Below are 21204 nucleotides of genomic sequence, written 5' to 3' on the forward strand. Positions count from 1 at the left end.
CTTGAAGGATGTGTCTTTAAGAGAACTTTAGATGAGTCCTTGAGTATGTTATTTATTGGTAAGCTACAAATCTCTCCCAAATTGACTGGCTTAAAATAATAACTCTTCCCTAGCCAAGTTTTGCTCAGGGATTAGAGCGGCCCTCAGACTGAAGGGTCTCGGCTTTGATTCATGTCAAGGATATGTTCCTCAGTTGCAGGCTCCATTCCTGGCCTCCATTGGGGTGTATGTGGGAGGCATCCAGTCCATGTGTCTCTCTCACATCAATGTTTCTTTCTCTCTTTGTCTTTCCCCCTCCATTCTACTTCCTATATATAAAAAAAAAATCAATGGAAAAAGTATGCTTGGATGAGGATTAACAACAACAACAAAAACTAAAACAACCCTTTATTTAGTTCACAGTTCTGGGTAATCTCCTGCTCTATTTTTGGAGCATTTGTTATAGATCTGTGAAATATGCCATTGGTTGATCAGTCAAGTTGATCTTGACTGGGTTTGCCTCTGCATCTGTGGTCATTACTTGAGTCAGTAATGACTGGTGACTGAATGACTGACAGTAGGACAATAAGGGGGACCATGTGGTTCTCATTATACAGCAAGCCAGCTCTGGCTTACTCACATGGCTTCAGGGTCCCAAAGGTGCAAGACTGGAAGCTACAAGGCTACTTGAGGCCTAGTCTCAGAACTTATACAACACCACTTCCACAAGACCATCCCAGGTTCAGGGCCTGGGAAACAGAATATACTTTTTGAAGGGAGAAACAGCAAATACTTTGACCATTCCATCACAACAGGAATCACTGAGTTTAGATTGTCATGTCTCTGTAGGACTGAGCTAACTGCACATGGTATCAGGGGTTTTCAATTAGAAACTGATTGGGGTTTTCTTTCCCAGTGTCCAAAAGAAATTTATAACTCTTACTTATAAATTATCTGTTTTACTAATCACTCATTGATATGTTCAATAACTGATAATTTCCTTATTGATTTAGTAGCCCAGTGCACTAGTGGCCCAGTGCACAAAATTGGTGCACATTAAAAGGGGATTAATTAGAGGAAATCTTTTTAAAAAAATACTTTTATTGATTTTAGAGAGAATCATCCATCAATTGCCTCCTGCATACCCACCACTGGGTATCCAGTTCACCACCTGGGCATGTGCCCTTGACTGCAATTGAACCCAGGACCCCCTTCTCTGAAATCAATATATATATAATTTATATTTAATTATAAAGTTACAGGATACATTATTCTAACTAGAAATTAATGAAGAATTTAAAATGAATTTTGAAAATACAGCATCACTTGCATTATATTGGATAAAAGTAAAAAATCAGACTATGTTGATATTATTTTAAAATTTCCATTCTCATGATCATTACTTTTAAACCATGGTTCTTTCTTATTTATGAACTAGAGGTCCAGTGCACAAAATTTGTGCATGGAGGGAAGGGGTCCCCTCAGCCCAGCCTGCACACTGTCTAATCCAGGACCCCTTGGGGGATGTTCGACTACCAGTTTTGGCTCGATCCAGAAAACTGGCAGTCAGCCATCCCTCTCACCAACTGGGACCACTGGATCCTAACTGCTCATCTGCCTGCCTGCCTGATTGCACCTAACTGCCTCCCATGCCAGCCTGATCACCCCTAACCGCCTCTACCTGCCAGCCTGATCCTTTCCTAACTGCCCCCCACACTGGCCTGGTCGCCCCCAACTGCCCTGCCTGCTGGCCTGGTTACCCCTCACTATCCCTTCTGCTGGTCTTTCTTAAAATGTATTACATTGAACTGAACTTCAGAACATAATGTTCTTGATCTGAACAATATATTTCTGCATTGGTACCAATAATGCATTACATTTTTTAGTAGTAATTTCACTCAGTTGATTTGTATTGAATCACAATTTCTTAAGAGGGAATCAAAATATCAAAACAGTCTCCATATTCAGCTGTGTGTTTGTGTGTGTGTGTGTGTGTGTGTGTGTGTGTGTGTGTGTGTGTAAGCACATTCTCCCATTTTTCGGATTCCTTTAGGGAGAAAAGAAAAAAGCTTATTTTTGTTGCTATCCTCGCTGATTTTTAGTTTTACCATTTAAAGGTTAGGGGCAATGCTGGCAATGTAATCAAAGCAGGGATGTTATACTTAGAAACTTCATTCTGGCTAAAGGGTGGAAGTTAGAGGCTCACTGGAACAGGACCAAGATGAAATGTTTGAGTGAACTGGTAAATGACGTAATTCAGATGACAAATGGTAATGGCCTGGATTAGAGAAGCAGAAAAGGAGATTGACAGAAGGGGACACACAAGAGTTACGTAGGAACTGAAATTAATAGGACTTAATAACTATACAGGAATGACAGTAATGAATGAGAAACGGGTGAAAAGCAGCTCTTGATATCTAAAAGCTGATCTTGGCATTTACAGCTAGACAATGTTATTTTCCTATTGGGAATAAAAATCTCACAGAATACCAACATCAGAAAATATTGTGAGATCTTAGCCAGTCACATGTCCCCAAGGGGGGAAGAGGGGGCCCCAGAGTAGCCCTCCACCGCTCCAGCCTCCCTCAGCCTCCCTCGGCGGCCCCTGCCCACCGGCCCAGGAGGCGGCTTCCAGCCGCAGGACGGACCCCTGACGCTGGCGCCTACCTTCATGCCGGTAGGTCATCTCCTGGCAGCCGGAGAAGTACAGCAGACCAGGGCGCAGAGGCAGAGGAAGAAGGAGAAGTAGAGCACAAAGAGCACGTACTCCATGGCGCCCGCCTGCCGCCCGTCCAGGCCTCTGGGTCCTGGGAGGAAGCGCCATCTTCCTCCACAGGATGAGTTCAATTCATAATTTTGTCTAAGCACAAACAAAAACAGGTTTATTGGGCCAGCTACAAAATATAAAATGCCCCCCTTTTACAGCTAAACCTTCTTTACCGGCTTTATAGTGTTATCCTTGCTCTGGACTGTCCTTCTTGTAGGTAAGATGTACTGAGATCCCAGTCATAAAATGCTCCTTCTTTCTAGAAGCATCCAATCTAGAGTAGACCTCTACTCAAACATATTATTTATAGCAAAACACAAATCAGATCACTCAACAATTTCCAAATCCTCTAAGTTCCTTCTGACATTGTCTTGCTGAGTCCCATGGCTGACTGTGTGTCCTCCTTCCCTGCAGCGAGGAAATCAAATAAGAAAATAAGACAGAACCCCAAGGAGCAACTGTATTTATGAGGTGGGCAGAAAATGAGATACCTAGAAAAGACTTTTAAAAGGCCCTGTCATTGAGGAAAGAAGAGAATCAGAAGTAGAAAAAGACCCAAAATTAGAAAAGGAGAGTTTCACGAGGGAGGTTGAGATTAATAGTTTTATACACTGCAAAGAAGCCTGGTAAGACAATGAACCCTTCTAGCTGTTTGACATGTCCCCGTCAGTTTCTGAGTACCTGTTTACTTTCTGACACATTAAGATGTTTCAGGCTCCTCTTAAACTAACATCCCCTAGCACTGAAATCAGAGATTTCTCTAAGGACTCCTTTTTCCTGAGTGGAAAATGGTTTTTAGAATCCAAGATTTGGTGTACCCCTTATTTTTGTGTTTTGCTATAAATAATATGTTTGTATTGGTTTCAGACATAGAGGAAGGGAGATGGAGAGAGAGGAAAGAAGAGAGAAGAGAGATGAAGGAAAAGGAGAGAGAGGGAAACATCGATTGGCTACCTTCTGAATACCCCTATTGGCGATCGAACCTGCAACCCAGGCATGTGCCCTGACCAGGAATCAAACCTCTTTTTGCATGGGACAGTACCCAACCAGGCCAGGGCTCCTGCATCAATTTTAAGAAGCTTTGTCTGTAAAGGGCTTTGGCTATGTAGTAGTCACACAGGGAAATGGAAGGAGAGGAAGAGGGAAAAACTTGGCTTAGGTAAAGATGAGCAAAGTTCTGATTATCAGAGCTGAAGCTTAAGATCAGGAACAGGTTAAAGATGATCTGATTTGACCTTGAGTCCCAGAGTGGCACGTAGAACTCCAAAGGTCTCCCTGAGGCTGTAATTCATTTCAGGAATCTGGGCAGGGTCCTGCCTTTCAATACTCATTAAATGGTTTCAGCAGGGGAGAGAGGCCATCTGCCAAGGCTAATCACCAAGCAAAGCCTGAAACCACCTGTGAAATGTTTGCTATAGCTACCTGTGCCAAGCTTTTTATCCTGGTGCGTGGGCTTCAGCATTGCGATTGTAACTCTACTTATTCAAGTGGCTAGAGGTCTGATGCACGAAATTCAGGCATGGGTAGGGGGTCTCTAGGCACATGCCTGAGTTGCAGGCTTGATTCCCAGTAGGGGGTGTGCAGGAGGCAGGTGATCAGGGCTGATCTGTGGGGCAAATGGTGTTGCGATTGGGGGCGGGGGGGGGGCTTCACTGGCACCCGCCTTGGCTGGCCTGGGCCCTGCAGGCTGGGGGCAGCTCCTGCATTGAGCGTCTGCCCCTGGTGGTCAGTGTGTGTCATAGTGACTGGTCATTCCATTGGTTGCTCTACCGTTAGGTCAATTTGCATATTAGGCTTTTATTATAATTATATTTATTGGCTTTAGTAGTCTTTACTATTATGAAAAGAATTAAATGTTTGGTGTGAGCATCTCTGGTTTTGTTGGTTTAACATTTCAACTCTCTTCTGGCAAATGCCTTTTTTCCCTACTACAACCAGATCTTATGGGCAGTCCCAACTCCTGGACAGAGTTAATTACTGTAAAGTAGAGATATGAGTAAACCACATCAAGTAGGACTGATTGAAACACATGACCTAAGTCAGGCCAATGATTTGAAAAAAGTGAAACTGGGAAAAGAGGCTTCTTCCCTGAGAAAAATGAAGAGGTGGAACAATATGTTTGTGGCATATTTCCTAGGAAGAAAGCTAACGGGAGAGAAACAGACACAAAAGAGAGAGAAGACTCCAGGTGGTGCTTGAATCTCTGATTCCTTGTCCGTGAAGTCCAGGTGTGCCCTTATCTACTCAGAACTTTCTACAGTGACTTCAAATAAGTCTGGTGTTAATTTACATTGTTAAAAGCTAATTTTTAAAAATAAAAATCTCAAATATCTCACCCAAAATGGTAAGAAATAAAGTGAATATAAATGGCTGTTGAGTTTTTCTAAAAGAAGCAGCAGTTGTTCAAAATGATTTTTTTCTATTTATGTCTAATGTTAGAACATCTATCCAGGCACTCTCCCAAGAAACCAACATTAGTTTATTGTATTTCCATTCCTCACCTCCCCCATCACACTCTTACACTGAAAGTATATTATATTGTCAGTTTGTTAGATGCTTCCTTTCTAAAGCAGCAAGAAATAATTTGTAAGAGAAAGTGTGTATACTTTCTTATATTTCTTTTTAAAAAAAATGTATTTTATTGATTTTTTACAGAGAGGAAGGGAGAGAGACAGAGAGCTAGAAACGTCGATGAGAGAGAAACATTGGCCAGCTGCCCCCTGCACACCCCCTACCGGGGATGTGCCGCAACCAACGTACATGCCTTGACCGGAATTGAACCTTTCAGTCCATAGACCAACACTCTACCACTGAGCCAAACCGGTTTCGGCGTTTCTTATATTTCTTTAGCTACAAACAACTTCCTAAGTGAGTACTCAAGCTTACACTTTATCTAAACAAGAGTTATTTTAATAGGTTTTATTGTCCCTGTTTTACTTTTATCTTTCCTCTCCTTAAGGCCAAGTAGAAACTCTAACCTGTTTACCCAGACATTTGCTGAGTTCAAGGACAGCTAACCAAGCTGGCTAATGTCTTTGTTCTTAAAAAGAATCTGGTTTTGGTTCAATGCTTATAATTATTGAGTGCTGTGTTGATCATTACATTCCATAGTTTTTCTTTGCCTACTCCTTCTTATAGAATCTATCTAATTTTCTTCTGGGTATCTATCCTTTCCACACTCTGTGAGGTTTCAGTGGCATTCTAATCTCCACATCTAGAGTGGATCCATATCCCAGGCCCCAGACATCCTGCACATGTATTCTTAAGGTAGGTAGGTACATGGCTAATCTGTGCAGAGAACATTTTAAGGCTTTTATGAATGCCACCAGCAGATATGTTTTTTCTCTCCAGTTAGTATGAATTTAAGGGACTATGAAGCTGCACCCATTGTATAACCATGAAGGGACTGTCTGCCTGAGAATGGAGTCCACCCATATGACATGGAGCCGAAAAATGGAGAAAGAGAAACCGGGTCTTAATTACTTGAACCAAAAATTATCTTTTGCTTAAGCTCTTTGACTGAATCTTCCTATAATAGCTAAAGAATCTTAACTAATGTAATACTGATCATATAAATTCACTTGAATAAGAGGAAAAATTAAATGTGTGTGTGTGTGTGTGTGTGTGTCTTTCTCTTTTGTGTCTGTTTCTTTCTCTCTCTTTCTCTCTTTCTCTCTCACTCTCACACACACAGAGAGAATTTTTTTTAAAGTGTAAAATCTGAGAAACAAATGGAAAATCAGGATCTATTGGCCATGTCAGCTTGTCATATATGCCAGTCTAGAAAAGAAAGTAAAGGATAAGAAACTAGGCTCTTAGCATTCTAAAAATCTGACCAGCTGAAACCGGTTTGGCCTGTGGACTGAAGGGTCCCGGGTTTGATTCCAGTCAAGGGCATGTACCTTGGTTGCGGGCACATCCCCGGTGGGGGTGTGCAGGAGGCAGCTGATCGATGTTCCTCTCTCATCAATGTTTCTGACTTTCTATCCCTCTCCCTTCTTCTCTGTAAAAAATCAATAGAATATATTTTTAAAAAATCAAATAAAAATCTGACCAATTGCTTGGATATCCTGAGTCTGAAAGATTTAACCAAGTCCCTTAAAAGTGCATTATATTTAGAATAGTTTTTATGAGTAGTAATCTGAGACATAAGAAAATTAAAGTTATCAGAGAGAAAGATTCATAAGGTCATAGAATTTTTGATCTGCAGGAGTTAAAATCACCTACTACACTTACTAATGCAAGGAAATAAACTTGTGCCATTTTCAACAATATAAATTGAAATACATGTTTTAGGTTAATTCTTAACTAAAATTTTAAATACATGAAAACAATGGTTTTCCAAACCTTTTTACTGACTAAGACTCTACAATACAAGGGAATTTTACCATGGCTGGGCCTCCATAGGTCTTGTAGAACATAGAAGCTTAACAAACAACCCCTTCCTCTTTTTCTCTATCCTATAAAAGATAGGATGGTGGGACAAATCTATTTTTTTCAAAGTAATCTTTGAGGAATGTCATACACTTTATATCAAATTAATTGGGAGGGAGGATGTGGAGTAGAAATGAAAGAAATAGAAAGTTAGCAGATTTTTATTTGAATCCTAGCTCTGTCCATAACTGTGTGAGCTACTTGAGGTAACTACATGAGGGCATGACCCAGATCTATTTTAATTCATTGATATACAGTAGGTCCTCTGGTTACATCAGAGATCCATTCCTATGACATGACATAACACGATTTTCACCCTAAGTTGGAACCCACCTACATAAGCACCTACATTACTCACATGGAGCACATACACAGCAGTAATGAAGAGAAACAATAAAAAAAAATTAAAAGAAAGATAACAATTCCTGACCTTTGCTTGTGGTAAATAAACAATAAAAAACATAAAGCACATATGTACATATGTTGAAATGATGGAACTTTTTTTTTTTTTTTAATAAATAAATGGGAGATAGCAACATAACCATGAAATGACGTATGTTGAGTCCGACGTAACCCGAGGACTGTCTGTACACTCAATGCCAAACACAGTTCTGGCACATATTCTATGTGCTCAATAAGTTTTCTGTTAAATAAGTGAATACATGGATTTTGCATGACTCCCTTACCTTCTTAAGTTAGGCTAACTGGTACATCAACCACCAAATCCTCAGTGCTGGACACAATAAAGACTTATTTCTCCTGTTGCAGTTTATCTTGGGTCAGTAAATGGGGGAAAATATCTTTGCTCCACAAAGTCATTCAGGTACCAAGGCTTCACCATCCCCTAGGTCCTCGGACTCATATATTAGATTACGTGTCTGGAAAGCAAAGAAGGGAGAAATCTGGAAAAGAATGGATTGTATATGCAAGGTTAGAATGGACAGTCCTGGAGGGGGTTTCTGCCACATTACATTGGCCAGAACTCTGTCAGCCCACTCCTTCAACTGCAAGAGAGTGAGGACATGTGATCTAGTGGCATGCGTGCCTCAGAGAAGAGGAACTCCAACACTGGTGAGAACTAGCTTTCTCTGCTTTACTTTATGAGCCCCAATTGCTTCTTCTGAGAAGAATTAATAGTTGCTATTTGTCAGCATTTTATGAGAACTTAGGCAATAAATGTGGAAATACTTGGTAATGTGCTAACCAAATGACAGTTAGGAATATTCCTGAGTAATTTGGTCCCTTTACGTTTGCTTCTTATTTGTGAAATGTGTAGGCTGAAATGCCCTCTAAGAATCCTTTCCAGCTCTAAAACACTTTGATTCTGTGATTCTTTTATTTTTTTTTAAACTTTTTTCCTTGTTGTTAATCCTTTACACTTTGTCCATTGATTTTTAAGAGAATGGAAAGGAGAGAGGAAGGGGGAGAAAGAAAACGTCTTTGATGTTGGTATGCTTGAAGTTGTCCCAGAGGCTCCTTACACTATCTTCATATTTTTGGATTCTTTTTTCTTTTTTCTTTTCTAGTTGGGTGTCTTTTTGCTTCTTTGTATTTCAAATATTTTACTTGATTTTTGGGATCCTCTAGTCTGTTGTTCGATCTCTGTATATTATTCTTTATTTCAATCAATATATGCTTAATTCCTGATTGGTCTTTTTTTATTTCTATTTTTATTCTTGAGGGTCTCACTAAATTTACCAGCCTTTTCTAGAAAATTCTTGAAAAACCTTATAACCATGGTTTTGAACTTTATATCCAGTAGTTTGCTTTCCTCCATTTCTTTCATTTGTGACCTGTTTCTTTGTCTCCGCATTTTGGCTGCTTCCCAGAGTTGATAAAGTGGCTTTGTGTGCTAGGTGTTGTATAGGGCTCAGTGGCTCAGCCTCTCTAATTACCTGAGGCAGACACTCTTGGTGCACCCCTTTGTGGACTGTATTGGTTTCACTGGGAGGAATTGACCTCTAGACCAATTGTCTGTGAGGATCATCTGTGTCTATGCTGGGAGAACTTCTATGCTGTAGACATCCTTATGAGGCAAGACTTGTTTCAGTGGGGCTTTGGTGTTCACTGAGTTGACCCCTGAGTGTGTCCCTTATGAATCTGAGGAGTCATAATCTGGATGGTCTTACTCTGACCCCTGGGTACACTTGCTCTTGGATCTCCAAGGAGGTGCTAATTTAGACTCTGCCTGAGGCTACCCAGGAGGAACTATAGAGAGATCTTCAGATTTCTCTTTGTTTGGGTTTTGGAGGTGCCCAGATGAGGCTCAGCTGTGAAGCAGTGCAAGCTGTTGTGGGGCCTTTGGCCTTCTTTTGGATGTTCTGGGTCTCTCTGACTCAGCTGCAGATTGTTAGGTTAGTTTAGATTTCAAAGGACCAGGCCATTCATATACAAAAGCCTCTGTGCACAGCTTGGATGGGGCGGAGTCTTGGGACAGAGTCTCAGGATGGAGCACACAGCAATGGCTTCCCGGCAGCTCTGTCCTAAGAGGACCCTGGGTCTCAGTGTCCCTAGGTAAGCACTACAAGAACTTCTGAGAGAAACTCGTCCTTGCATTCCGCCCACTGCCAGACAGTCCAATTTCTCTCTGTATCAATCTGGGTCCCCAGAGTCTCACCCGGAACTGGAGTTCAGAGCAGTCAGGAAATTGTGTTTCCATGTGGATTGAGAAAGCCAGTTGCATACTCAGTTGCCAGCCCTCTCAGTTAGCATGCTCAGTACCTCTGCACTTCTGCATCTCCTCTGAGTTTCAGTGCTTTTCTCTTCCCTTCTAGTTGTAGAATTCCCACTTAGTCAGCCTTCCTGTGGTTCTGGATGATGTCCGTTTTGTCTTTTAGTTGTAGTTTTGAAGTGGTTGTGTGAGGCAGCAAGTTCAGGTGTTTACCTATGCCGCCAGCACAAAATAAGTGCTCCTTACTTCTTTTACAACAGTTTTCCAGCCTTTTTTCTCCAGCTAAATTTCCTTTGCAGTGCATTGACAATTGTTTTTGCATAATTCCTAGGGGAGGCTGGCCAAGGGGATGTCTAAAATTTCCTATACTATTATAAATGCAGCTGAGGGGCTGATATGCATTGATGCTCAGGGGTAATTTGGCTTCTAGGTCAGTCACATAAAGCGGAGGAGCCCATGTACTACTTCCACACCAGTCCCTTATCCCTTCCCTTCACCACTGTCAGGTGGCTCTTTTCACAATGCAAATCTGATGTCATTACCATGCTTCAAACACTTCACTGTGTATAGTGTAGTTTTGAACAAAACTTTGATATAATACAAATAATATAATGCAGATATTATCAGGACAGTTGGAAGAGTTTTGCTAATTGGATATGCCTATGAAAACACAACCCCAAACAAGATAAAATTTCTATCTCCTTAGAAATCTTTCTGTTCCCTTTTACCAGTCATTTCCCCCCCCTGGCGGGCTGACTCCCATACCTAGAGGCAATTACATTCTGATTTTTTTTTTTTAAAGCATGTTTATTAAAGCTGCTGGCAGTGAAACAAGGAAAGACTTAGAATAGAAGAAGCAACAGGAGAAACCTAGGTGGGTCTGTTTTGGCTCTTTAAAAATGTATAAAATAAATGAGCCTAGATCCTGCTGCTTTGACTCACTGGAGAGTCAGAGAAAAGGGGACAACCTTGAGGACAGGTTGAGGGGGTTAGCTCAGGACGAGCTGCTGCTGCCCATTGCTCCCCTGTTTGAAAATCTTGTGGGATCCCTTAGCATTTAGAGATGCACACCTGTGGAGAAGATGAGGGGGAAGTAAAAGGCATAGGCTTGCACCTGGGAGGGAGAGCATGTGCCCACTTTCTGATTTTTATCACCATAACTTTTCTTTGTTTTGGATTTCATACAAATATAATAAAAGCCTAATATGCAAATTGTCCCCTTAGGTGGGAGTTCAACTGAGAGTTCCACCTTTCACTATGAGGTATGCTGACCACCAGGGGGCAGCACAGAACATGGCGGATGTCAGCGATGTGCTGTGACCTCTTGCCGGCTACCTGGGGCAGGGTGACGGGGTGACGGGGACAGAGGTGTGGCGAGAATGCGGAGTGTCAGCTGAGCTTGCTCTCATTCCCTCTGTTTCCCTCCCCTGGGATGCCAGGGCTTACATGCTGAGGAAGCTCCTGTGCTCAGGTGCCAAGTGCCTGCAAGAAGCCCATTCCACACCAGCATGGCCTCTTTGGGGGAGCTGGGCCGCAGGGGCTGGTTGGGCTCCCTGTGGGTTCGTGCAGGAGCTGATCTGTGAGGCCGGTTGGGAGAGAGTGTGCTGCCCACCCAGATTCCATGCGGTGCCACTGGGCGGCCCAGAGGCTCATGCTGTGTCCTGGCCCACGGTGTCCAGCTGTGTTCACCACATCTCCATGTGGGGACTTGGGTGCTGTGACTTAGGTGGAGGATGGTGTGCAGGGGCCCGGGGACCCAGGTGCTGCACAGGGCCCAGCTGGGACTTGCTCTTCCATGCCAGATATTTGTGCTTCGATCACTGGCCAGGCCTAGGAGCCACACTGGTGCACAAATTTTGTGCACCTGGCCTATAGTACAAATATAATCATACAGTGTGGATTTTCTGGTGTCTGGCTATTTTTATTCAACATGATAATCTTTTTTGAGAGTATTCCATGTTGATGTGTTTTCATTCCTTTCACTTGAGTATGAAAATACCACTATTTGTGCATCCTCTTGTTGATGGACATTTGGATTGTTCCCAGGGTTAGGCTATTTTAAGGCTGCTGTGAATATTCATGTTAATTCTTTTGGGAATATACATTTTCATTTCTCTTGGGAAAATACCTAAGAGTGGCATTGTCAAGTAATAGGTGCTGAAGTCATCCAGCACATGTTCCCCCCTTCTCACTCTCTAAATTTCAGCCCTTCTGTACGTGTTCTTCCCTCTGCCAGAACCCTTCTTTCCAGCTCATCCCTCAAACCTAACTTCCAGCAGCAGCTGCCTATCTTCCCCATGGAGGTAAATCTCTTATCACAGGCATTCGCACTCTGTGTTCTCCATACCCCTTCTAGGAAGGACTGCCGTTTTATATTTATGGGCACGATGACTGGTTTAGTGTTTGCCTCTCACTCAGCAGCAAGCTCCACGAGGGCAGGTTAGCTGACTGTTTAGTCACAGTGAGGAGCCTCATTTCTGGCACAGACTGAGCATGCAGTACACTATTGTTGGATGAATGAATAATGGCTGTTCCTCACCCCACCACTGATTCTGTTCCAGAAAAGAAACTCAGTTCCCATCATGGATTTCTCCATGGCCTGGGCTCAGCTGGAGGGAAAAAGACCAGGCAATCGGTTATTTTTAGGCTGCCTGGCTTCCAGAAAAGAGAAACACTTGAATTTCCATCTTACTAGCTCTCGCCCTAAGCAGATCAATATACAAACAAAATTCCTACTAAAGGGGCTTCTGATTAAAATAAGACAATGAAGCAATGACGTTAGCCAATATGCCATCTTAAACTAGGCCAAGGCGACTGACTCCTGGTTCTGCTTGTTTTTATTTTCCTGAATTTTCTTCTTGAGCACCTGGGGGCATCCTCAAGATAGCACTGGTTTTCTTGGAAAGCAGAATATTTTTTAGCTGAGAGTCAGGGAAAGAAGTTCCAGGGGGGAAAAAATTAAAAGATAATACGCTATGCAATAAAATTTTCTTCTATATTGAAATGTACCTTCGTAAAGCATTTTCCCATTCTGACCCCACACGTGCAGGATTCATGCATTGGGCCTCTAGTAAGTATATAAGTTCTTTGGTTTATCTCTTCTTGTCCCCATATCAACACATGGAGGTCTGTTCCATGCCTTCAGTCTTATTTTATTTATTGTTTTGTTTTTACTTAAATTCTTTATTGTTTAAGAGTATTTCATATTTGTCCTTTTTCTCCCATTGACCTCTCTCTGGCCACTCCCACCCCCCAGCACATGCCTTCACCCCCCAGTGTCTGTGTCCATTGGTTATGCTTATATGCATGCATACAAGTTCTTTGGTTGATCTCTTACTCACCCCCCACCCTCTCCTGCCTTCTCTCTGAGGTTTGACGGTCTGTTTGATGCTTCTCTGTCTCTGGATCTATTTTTGTTTATCAGTTTATGTTGTTCATTATATTCCACAAATAAGTGAGATTATGTGATATTTATCTTTTTCTAACTGGCTTATTTCACTCAGCATAATGCTCTCCAAGTCCATCCATGATGTTACAAATGATAAGAGTTCTTTCTTTTTTACAACTGTAAAATATTCCATGGTATAAATGTTCCACAGCATTTTTATCCATTCACCTACTGATGGGCACTTGGGCTGTTTCCAAATGTTAGCTAATGTAAGTAGCGCTGGTATGAACATAGGGGTGCATATATTCTTTCTGTTTGGTGTTTCAGGGTTTTTAAGATATATTCCCAGAAGTGCTATCACTGGGTCAAATGGCAGTTCTTTTTTTTTTTTTTTTAAAGAAACTCTTACTGTTTTTCCATAGTAGCTGTACCAGTCTGCATTCCTACCAGCAGTGAGCTATTCTTCTCTTTTGTATATTCTTACCCACACTTGTTTGTTGATTTTTTTTTAAATGATAGCCATTTGACATGTGTAATGTGATATCTCAGTGGTTTTAATTTGCATTTCTCTAATGATTAGTGACTTTGAGCACGTTTTCATGTCTCTTGACCATTTGTATGTCCTCTTTGGAGAAGTGTCTATTCAGGTCATCTGCCCATTTTTAATTGGATTGTTTGTTTTCCTTTTTTGAGTTATATGAGTACTGTATATTTTGGAGATTAACACCTTATCAGATGTATCACTGGCAAATATGTTTTCTGATACAGTGGGTTCCCTTTTTAATTTTTTTTAAAAAAACTCTTGATTTTAGAGAGTAAGGGAAACATCAATGATAAGAGAGAATCATTGATTGGCTACCTCCTGCACACCCCACACTGGGGATGGAGCCCTGACTGGGAATTGAACTGTGACTTCCTTGGTCATAGGTTGATGCTCAACCACTGAGTCATGCCGGCCAGGCCCTTTTCATTTTTATGGTAGTTTCTTTTGCTCTGCAGAAGCTTTTTATTTTGATGAAGTTCCATTTGTTTAAAATTTCCTTTGTTTCTCTTGTCCTGGGAGGAAATTCTGCTACATGTGATGTCTGAGATTTTGCTGCCTATTGTTTCTTCTAGGATTTTTATGGTTTCCTATCTTAGATTTAAGTCTTTTATTATTCATTTTGAGTTTATTCTTGTGTATGGTGTAAGTTGGTGGTCTAGTTTCATCTTTTTGCATGTGTCTGCCCAGTTTTTCCAGCACCATTTTTGATAGATTCTCCCTTCCCCCAATTGATGGACAGAGAATGACGTAAACTCCACCTGCAGTCCGAACATTCCTGAGCACCTAACCAGACACCTTATTCAACTAGCAATCTTGTTCTGCCAGGCTTGGAGACTGAAGCCTCACTTTCTTGCTGAGAGTCTTTCATTTATTTCTCTGTCTCTTTTTCCTTCTCTTCTCTATCTTATCACATGCACAAACCTTCACTAAAACCTTCACAATTTCAATTACGGGAGAATCTATCACATTTGAAGGGACTGTCCATTGTAAGTTCTTGTCTCCTTTGTCAAATATTAATTAATTGTAAAGTTGTAGATTGATTTCTGGGGTCTCTTTGCTGTTCCATTGGTCTATGCCTGTTCTTATGCCAGTACCAGGCTGTTTGATTACAGTGGCTTTGAAGTGTAGTTTAATATCTGATAGTCAATCCCTTCAACTTTATTTTTCTTTCTCAGAATTGCTGCAGCTATTCAGGGTTGTTGTTTTTTATGGTTCCATATAAATTTTTGGAATATTTGACCTAGTTCTGTGAAGTATGCCATTGATATTTTAATAGGAATTGCATCGAATCTATAGATTGCTTTTTAAAAAAATATATATTTTTATTGATTTCAGAGAGGGAGAGGGAGAGAGAAAGATAAATTTCAATGATGAGAGAGAATTTTTGATCGGCTACCTCCTGCAGGCCTCCCACTGGGGATTGAGCCTGAAACCCAGGTATGTGCCCTTGACCGTAATCAAACCTGGGACCTTTCAATCTGCAGGCTGACACTCTAGCCATTGAACCAAACTGGCTAGGGCATATTTATTGCTTTGGATAGTATAGACATTTTAATGAAGTTAATTCTTCCAATCCATGAACATGGTATTATCTTCTATTTGTTTGTATTTTCTATTTCTTTTTTCAATGTCATATAATTTTCCAAGTATAGGTCTTTTACCTCCTTGGTTAAGTTATTCCTAGGTATCTTATTTTTTTGTTGCAATAATAAATGGGATTTTTTTTTTCTTTTTTTAGTTTCTCTTTCTGAGTGTTCATTATTGGTATATAAAAATGCCACTGGTTTCTGGATGTTGATTTTGTATCCTGCTACATTGCCAAATTCATTTATTAAGTCTAGTAGTTTTCTGGTGGAGTTTGTAGGGTTTTCTATGCACAATGTTATGTCATCTGAAAATAATGACAGTTTTACTTATTCCTTTCCAATTTGGATGCCTTTTATCTCTTCTTTTAGTCTGATCGTAATGGCTAGGACTTACTTTTTTTTCTTTTTATTTTTTATTAAGGTATTATATGTGTACATATCTTACCATTGCCCCCCTCTTCCCACTCCCATACATGCCCTCACCCCCCAAAGTTTTGTGTCCATTGGTTATGCTTATATGCATACACAAAAGTTTTTCGGTTGATCTCTTATCTCCCCCACCTCTCCCTAATCTTCCCACTGTAATTTGACATTCTGTTTGATACTTTACTGTCTCTGTATCTTTTTGTTCAACAGTTTATAATTTTCTTTATTATCCATAAATGAGTGAGATCATGTGGTATTTTTCTTTCATTGACTGGCTTATTTCACTTAGCATGATGTTCTCCAATTCCATCCAGGTTGCTGCAAATGGTGAGAATTCCTTCTTTTTTATGGCAGCATAGTATTCCATTGTGTAAATGTACCATAGTTTTCTGACCAAGTCATCTGCTGACGGGCACCTAGCTTGTTTTCAAATCTTGGCTATTGTAAATTATGCTGTTATGAACATAGGGGTGCATATATCCTTTCTTATTGGTTAGGGCTTTCAATACCATGTTGAATAAGAGTAATGAAAGCCGACATCCTTGTCTTATTTCTGTTCTTTTTTTTTTAAATATATATTTTTATTGATTTTTTACAGAGAGGAAGAGAGAGGGATAGAGAGTTTGAAACATCGATGAGAGAGAATCATCAATCAGCTGCCTCTTGCACATCCCCTACTTGGGATGTGCCCGCAACCAAAGTACTTGCCCTTGACTGGAATCGAACCTGGGAACTTTCAGTCAGCAGGCCGAAGCTCTATCCACTGAGCCAAGCCGGTTTCGGCATTATTTCTCTTCTTAAGGGGAATACTTTTAGTTTTTATCCATTGAGCATTATGTTGGTTATAGGTTTATAATATGTAGCCTTTATTATGTTGAGGTATGTTCCCTCTATTTCCACAGTGCTGAGAGTTTTTATCAAAAAAGGTGTGCTGGATTTTGTCGAATGCTTTGTCTGCATCAATTGATATGATCATGTGATTTTTTTATTTTTCATTTTGTTTATGTGATGTATCACATTTATCAACTTGAAATACTGTACCAACCTTTCATCCCTGGAATAAAACCCCCTTGATCATAGTGTATGATTTTTTAAATATATTGCTTGATCCAATTTGCTAACATTTTGTTGAAGATTTTAGCATCTGTGTTCATTAGGGATATTGGCCTGTATTTTTCTTTCTTTGTAGTGTATTTATCTCATTTCAGAATTAGGATAATGCTGGCTTCATAAAAAAGAGCTTGAAAGTGTTCCTACTTCTTGGATTTTTTGGTGTAATTTGAGGAGGATGGTGTAATTTGAATGTTTGATAAAATTCTCCTGTAAATCCATCTGGACCAACACTTTTGAGAGCTTGTTTGGAGGTTCTAGCAGGGGAGCGCAGCTACTCGTATACCCTTGACCGAAGACCGGTCCTCTCCTCTTGGGGGAAAGTCATCCTCTTCGACCGAGCGTGCAGCTTCGGGAGGGACGCACATGGATCGGTGAGGGAGGAGGGGGACACCCGCCTATCCAGCCAGATCAGCCGAATCAACCCTGGCGATCAATGGGGTGACAGATGTCGCAGCTAGATCACCCTCACATCCTGGACCAACACTTTTGTTTGCTAGAGGTTTTTTAATTACTGCTTCAATTTCACCAGCTGTTATTGGCCTATTCAGGTTTTCTGGTTCTTTCTGACTGAGTTTGGGAAGAGTGTATGTTTCTAGGAATTTGTCCATTTCACCCAGGTTATCCAGTTTGTTGGTATATAGTTGTTCATGGTATGCACTTACAATCCTTTGTATTTCTGTGGTATCTGTTGTTTTATTGCCTCTTTCATTTCTGATTTTATTTATTTAGGTCATCCTCTTTGTTTCTTGATGAGTCTGGCTAAGGATTCATCAATCTTGTTCAACATTTCAAAGAACCAGAACTGGGATTCATTGATCTTTTGTACTGTTTTTAGGCCTGGACGTCATTTATTTCCATTCTGATCTTTATTAATTCCTTCTTTCTACTTCCTCTGGGCTTTTCTTGCTGCTCTCTTTTAAATTCATTTTGTTGTAGGGATAGTTTATTAGTCTCTTTTCTTGTTTCTCGAGGTATCCCTGTAAAGCTATGAACTTCCCTCTCAGGATTGCTTCCATTGTGTCCTATATATTTGGGGTTGTTGTGTGCTTATTTTCATTTGTTTCCAGGAAGTTTTTAATTTCTTGCTTGATTTCATTGGTAATCCACTCATTGTTTAATGACATGCTATTTAGCCTCCATTTATTTGAGTGTTTTTGAGGTGTGTGTTTTTTTATTATAGTGATTTCTAACTTCATGCCCTTGTGATCTGAGAAGATGCTTGGTGTAATATCAGTCTTCTTGAGTTTGTATAGACTTGTTTTGTGTCCTAAAATGTGATCTATCTTTGAGAATGTTCCATGTGTGCTTGAGAAGAACATTTATTCTGTTGCTTTGGGGTGAAATATTCTATAAATATGTTATACCATCTGATCTAGTGTGTCATTTAAGGCCTCTGTTTTCTTGTTGATTTTGTATGGATGGAAGATCTATCCAGGGGTGTTAAAGTCACCTACTATCACAGTATTACTGTCAATCTCTTCCTTAAAGTCCACCAAGAGATTTTTTTAAAATTTATTTTTTTATGTATTTGGGTGCTCCTGAATTGGGTAAATATATGTCTACCAGGGTTATATTTTCATGCTATGTTATTCCCTTTAGTATTATGTAGTAGGCTTCTTTGTTTCTTGTTATGGCCTTGGTTTTGAAGTCTATATTGTCAGATATGAGTATTGCCACCCCAGCTTTTATTTTCTTTCCATTTGTGTGGACTTTTTTATTTTCATTTTTTTATTTTCAGTCTGTGTGTATCTTTTGTTCTGAGGTGGGTCTCTTTTAGTCAGCATATATATGGGTCATGTTTTCTTATCCATATAGTCACCCTATGTTTTTTTTATTGGAGCATTTAATTCATTTACATTTAAGGTTATTATTTATAGGTATTAATTTATTGCCACTTGTATTTTCTTTATGCCTATGATCTGTTCTCTCTCCTTTTCTTATTTTTAAAGCAGTCCCTTTAACATTTCTTCCATTGCTGGTTTGGTGGTAATGAGCTTCTTTAACATTTTTTTGGTCTGGAAAACTTTTTATACATCTTCAGTTTTAAATGATAACCTTGCTGGATACAGTAGTCTTGGATTCAGACCCTTGCTTTTCATTACTTTGAATACGCCATGCCATTCCCTTCTGGCTTGATGTGTTTCTATTGAGAGTTCAACTGACATTCTAATGGAACGCTTTTAAAATATACACAATAGATTTTATTGATTTCAGAGAAGAAGGGCGAGGGAGAGAAATATAGAAACATGAGTGATGAGAGAGAATCAGTGATTGGCTGCCTCCTGCATGCCCCACACTGGAGATTGAGCCTGCAACCCAACCATGTGCCCAGACCAGGAATTGAACTGTAACCTCCTGGTTCATAGGTTGACAATCAAACACTGAACCACACAGGATGGGTGGAAACTCTTTTGTAAGTAATTTTCTGTCTCTCACTCACTGCCTTTAAGATTCTTTGTTGCTCATTTTAATTATGATGTGTCTAGGTGTGGATCTCTTTGAGTTCATCTTATATGGACTTTGTGCCTCCTGAACTTGTGTGAGTTTTCCTTTACCAGGTTGGGGATGTTTTCTATCATTATTTCTTCAAACAGGTTTTTTGTTCCTTGTCATATTCTTCTCCTTCTGGAATTCCTATGATGCAGACGTTGTTACGTGTCATGTTGTCCCAGAGCTTCCTTAAGCTATCCTTGTGCTTTTTAATTGTTTTCTTTATATGCTACTCTAATTGGGCATTTCTTTTTCTTTTTCTTTTTTTAAAAAATATTTTTATTGGTTTTAGAGAGGAAAGGAGAAGGAGAAAGAGAGAGAGAAACATCAATGGTGAGAGAGAATAATGGATTGGCTGCCTCCTGCATGCCCCACACTGGTGATTGAGCCTGCAACCCAACCATGTGCCCAGACCAGGAATTGAACTGTAACCTCCTGGTTCATAGGTTGACAATCAAACACTGAACCACACAGGATGGGTGGAAACTCTTTTGTAAGTAATTTTCTGTCTCTCACTCACTGCCTTTAAGATTCTTTGTTGCTCATTTTAATTATGATGTGTCTAGGTGTGGATCTCTTTGAGTTCATTTTATATGGACTTTGTGCCTCCTGAACTTGTGTGAGTTTTCCTTTACCAGGTTGGGGATGTTTTCTATCATTATTTCTTCAAACAGGTTTTTTGTTCCTTGTTCATATTCTTCTCCTTCTGGAATTCCTATGATGCAGACGTTGTTACGTGTCATGTTGTCCCAGAGCTTCCTTAAGCTATCCTTGTGCTTTTTAATTGTTTTCTTTATATGTTACTCTAATTGGGCATTTCTTTTTCTTTTTCTTTTTTTTTTCTTTTTTTTAATATTTTTATTGGTTTTAGAGAGGAAAGGAGAAGGAGAAAGAGAGAGAGAAACATCAATGGTGAGAGAGAATAATGGATTGGCTGCCTCCTGCATGCCCCACACTGGTGATTGAACCTGCAACATGGGCATGTGCCCTGACTAGAATCGAACTCAGTTTGTCTCCACCCCCTCCTTGGTCAGGAGCACCTCTCAGCTGAGCCGGTCAATGTCTGCAGTGGTGCTGAAATGACCAGAGACACTGACAGATGAGAGCCTCAGCAGCTTGGCAGCCCCACGTCCCCTGACCTCACTTATTTCTAGCCGCAGCTTCCAAACCAGTGCCATTTCAAAGGACATCGATGCAGCAGCCAAGTTCATTGGGGCTGGGGCTGCCACATAGGGGTGGCAGGCTCTGGGGCTGTAATTGGGACTGTGCTTGGGAGCCTCATCATTGGTTATGCCAGAAACCCTTCTCTGAAGCAACAGTTCTTCTCCTACGCCATTCTGAGGAGGCCATGGGGCTCTTTTGCCCAATGGTGGCCTTTCTTATCCACTTCTCCATGTGGAGGAGCTGTCTCCACCTCCCATAGTTCTTTTTCCTGCGTCTTCTCTGCCCTGTGTGTTCCTTTTCCTATACCTCTGTAGGCAGCCTGGGGAGAGTGGTTGGCTCAGGGTTTGGCAAAAGGAAGACACATAAATACTGTATTATAAGATTTAAAAAAAAAATGGGTTGGAAGCCATACTCTGAGCCAAGGGCTACACTTGATAAGTGGAAATTAGGAGTCCACCTGCTATAGGAGTGTTTCAAAATTAAGATCCAAACAGAGCCACAAGGTCCAATCAGCCCTTGCAATGTGTGGGTACTGAAGCAAATTACACTGTGTTTTACTGTGTGGGAAGACAGAGCTTCAGGAGTTGAAGGGAAGCATTATACTTTTGGAAAATAATAATTTTAGGATAAAAGTATTATAAC

General features: G+C 40.5%; 1 pseudogene; it reads left to right on the plus strand.

Annotated features, from left to right (window-relative positions):
* The first annotated feature begins 9626 nt into the window (after window positions 1-9626).
* LOC123653146 lies at window positions 9627-20945 on the plus strand (annotated as a pseudogene).
* The last annotated feature ends 259 nt before the right edge of the window (window positions 20946-21204 follow it).

The sequence above is a fragment of the Pipistrellus kuhlii genome, unplaced genomic scaffold (genome assembly GCF_014108245.1).
Source record: "Pipistrellus kuhlii isolate mPipKuh1 unplaced genomic scaffold, mPipKuh1.p scaffold_m20_p_3, whole genome shotgun sequence".
In the NCBI taxonomy this organism is placed as follows: Eukaryota; Metazoa; Chordata; class Mammalia; order Chiroptera; family Vespertilionidae; genus Pipistrellus; species Pipistrellus kuhlii.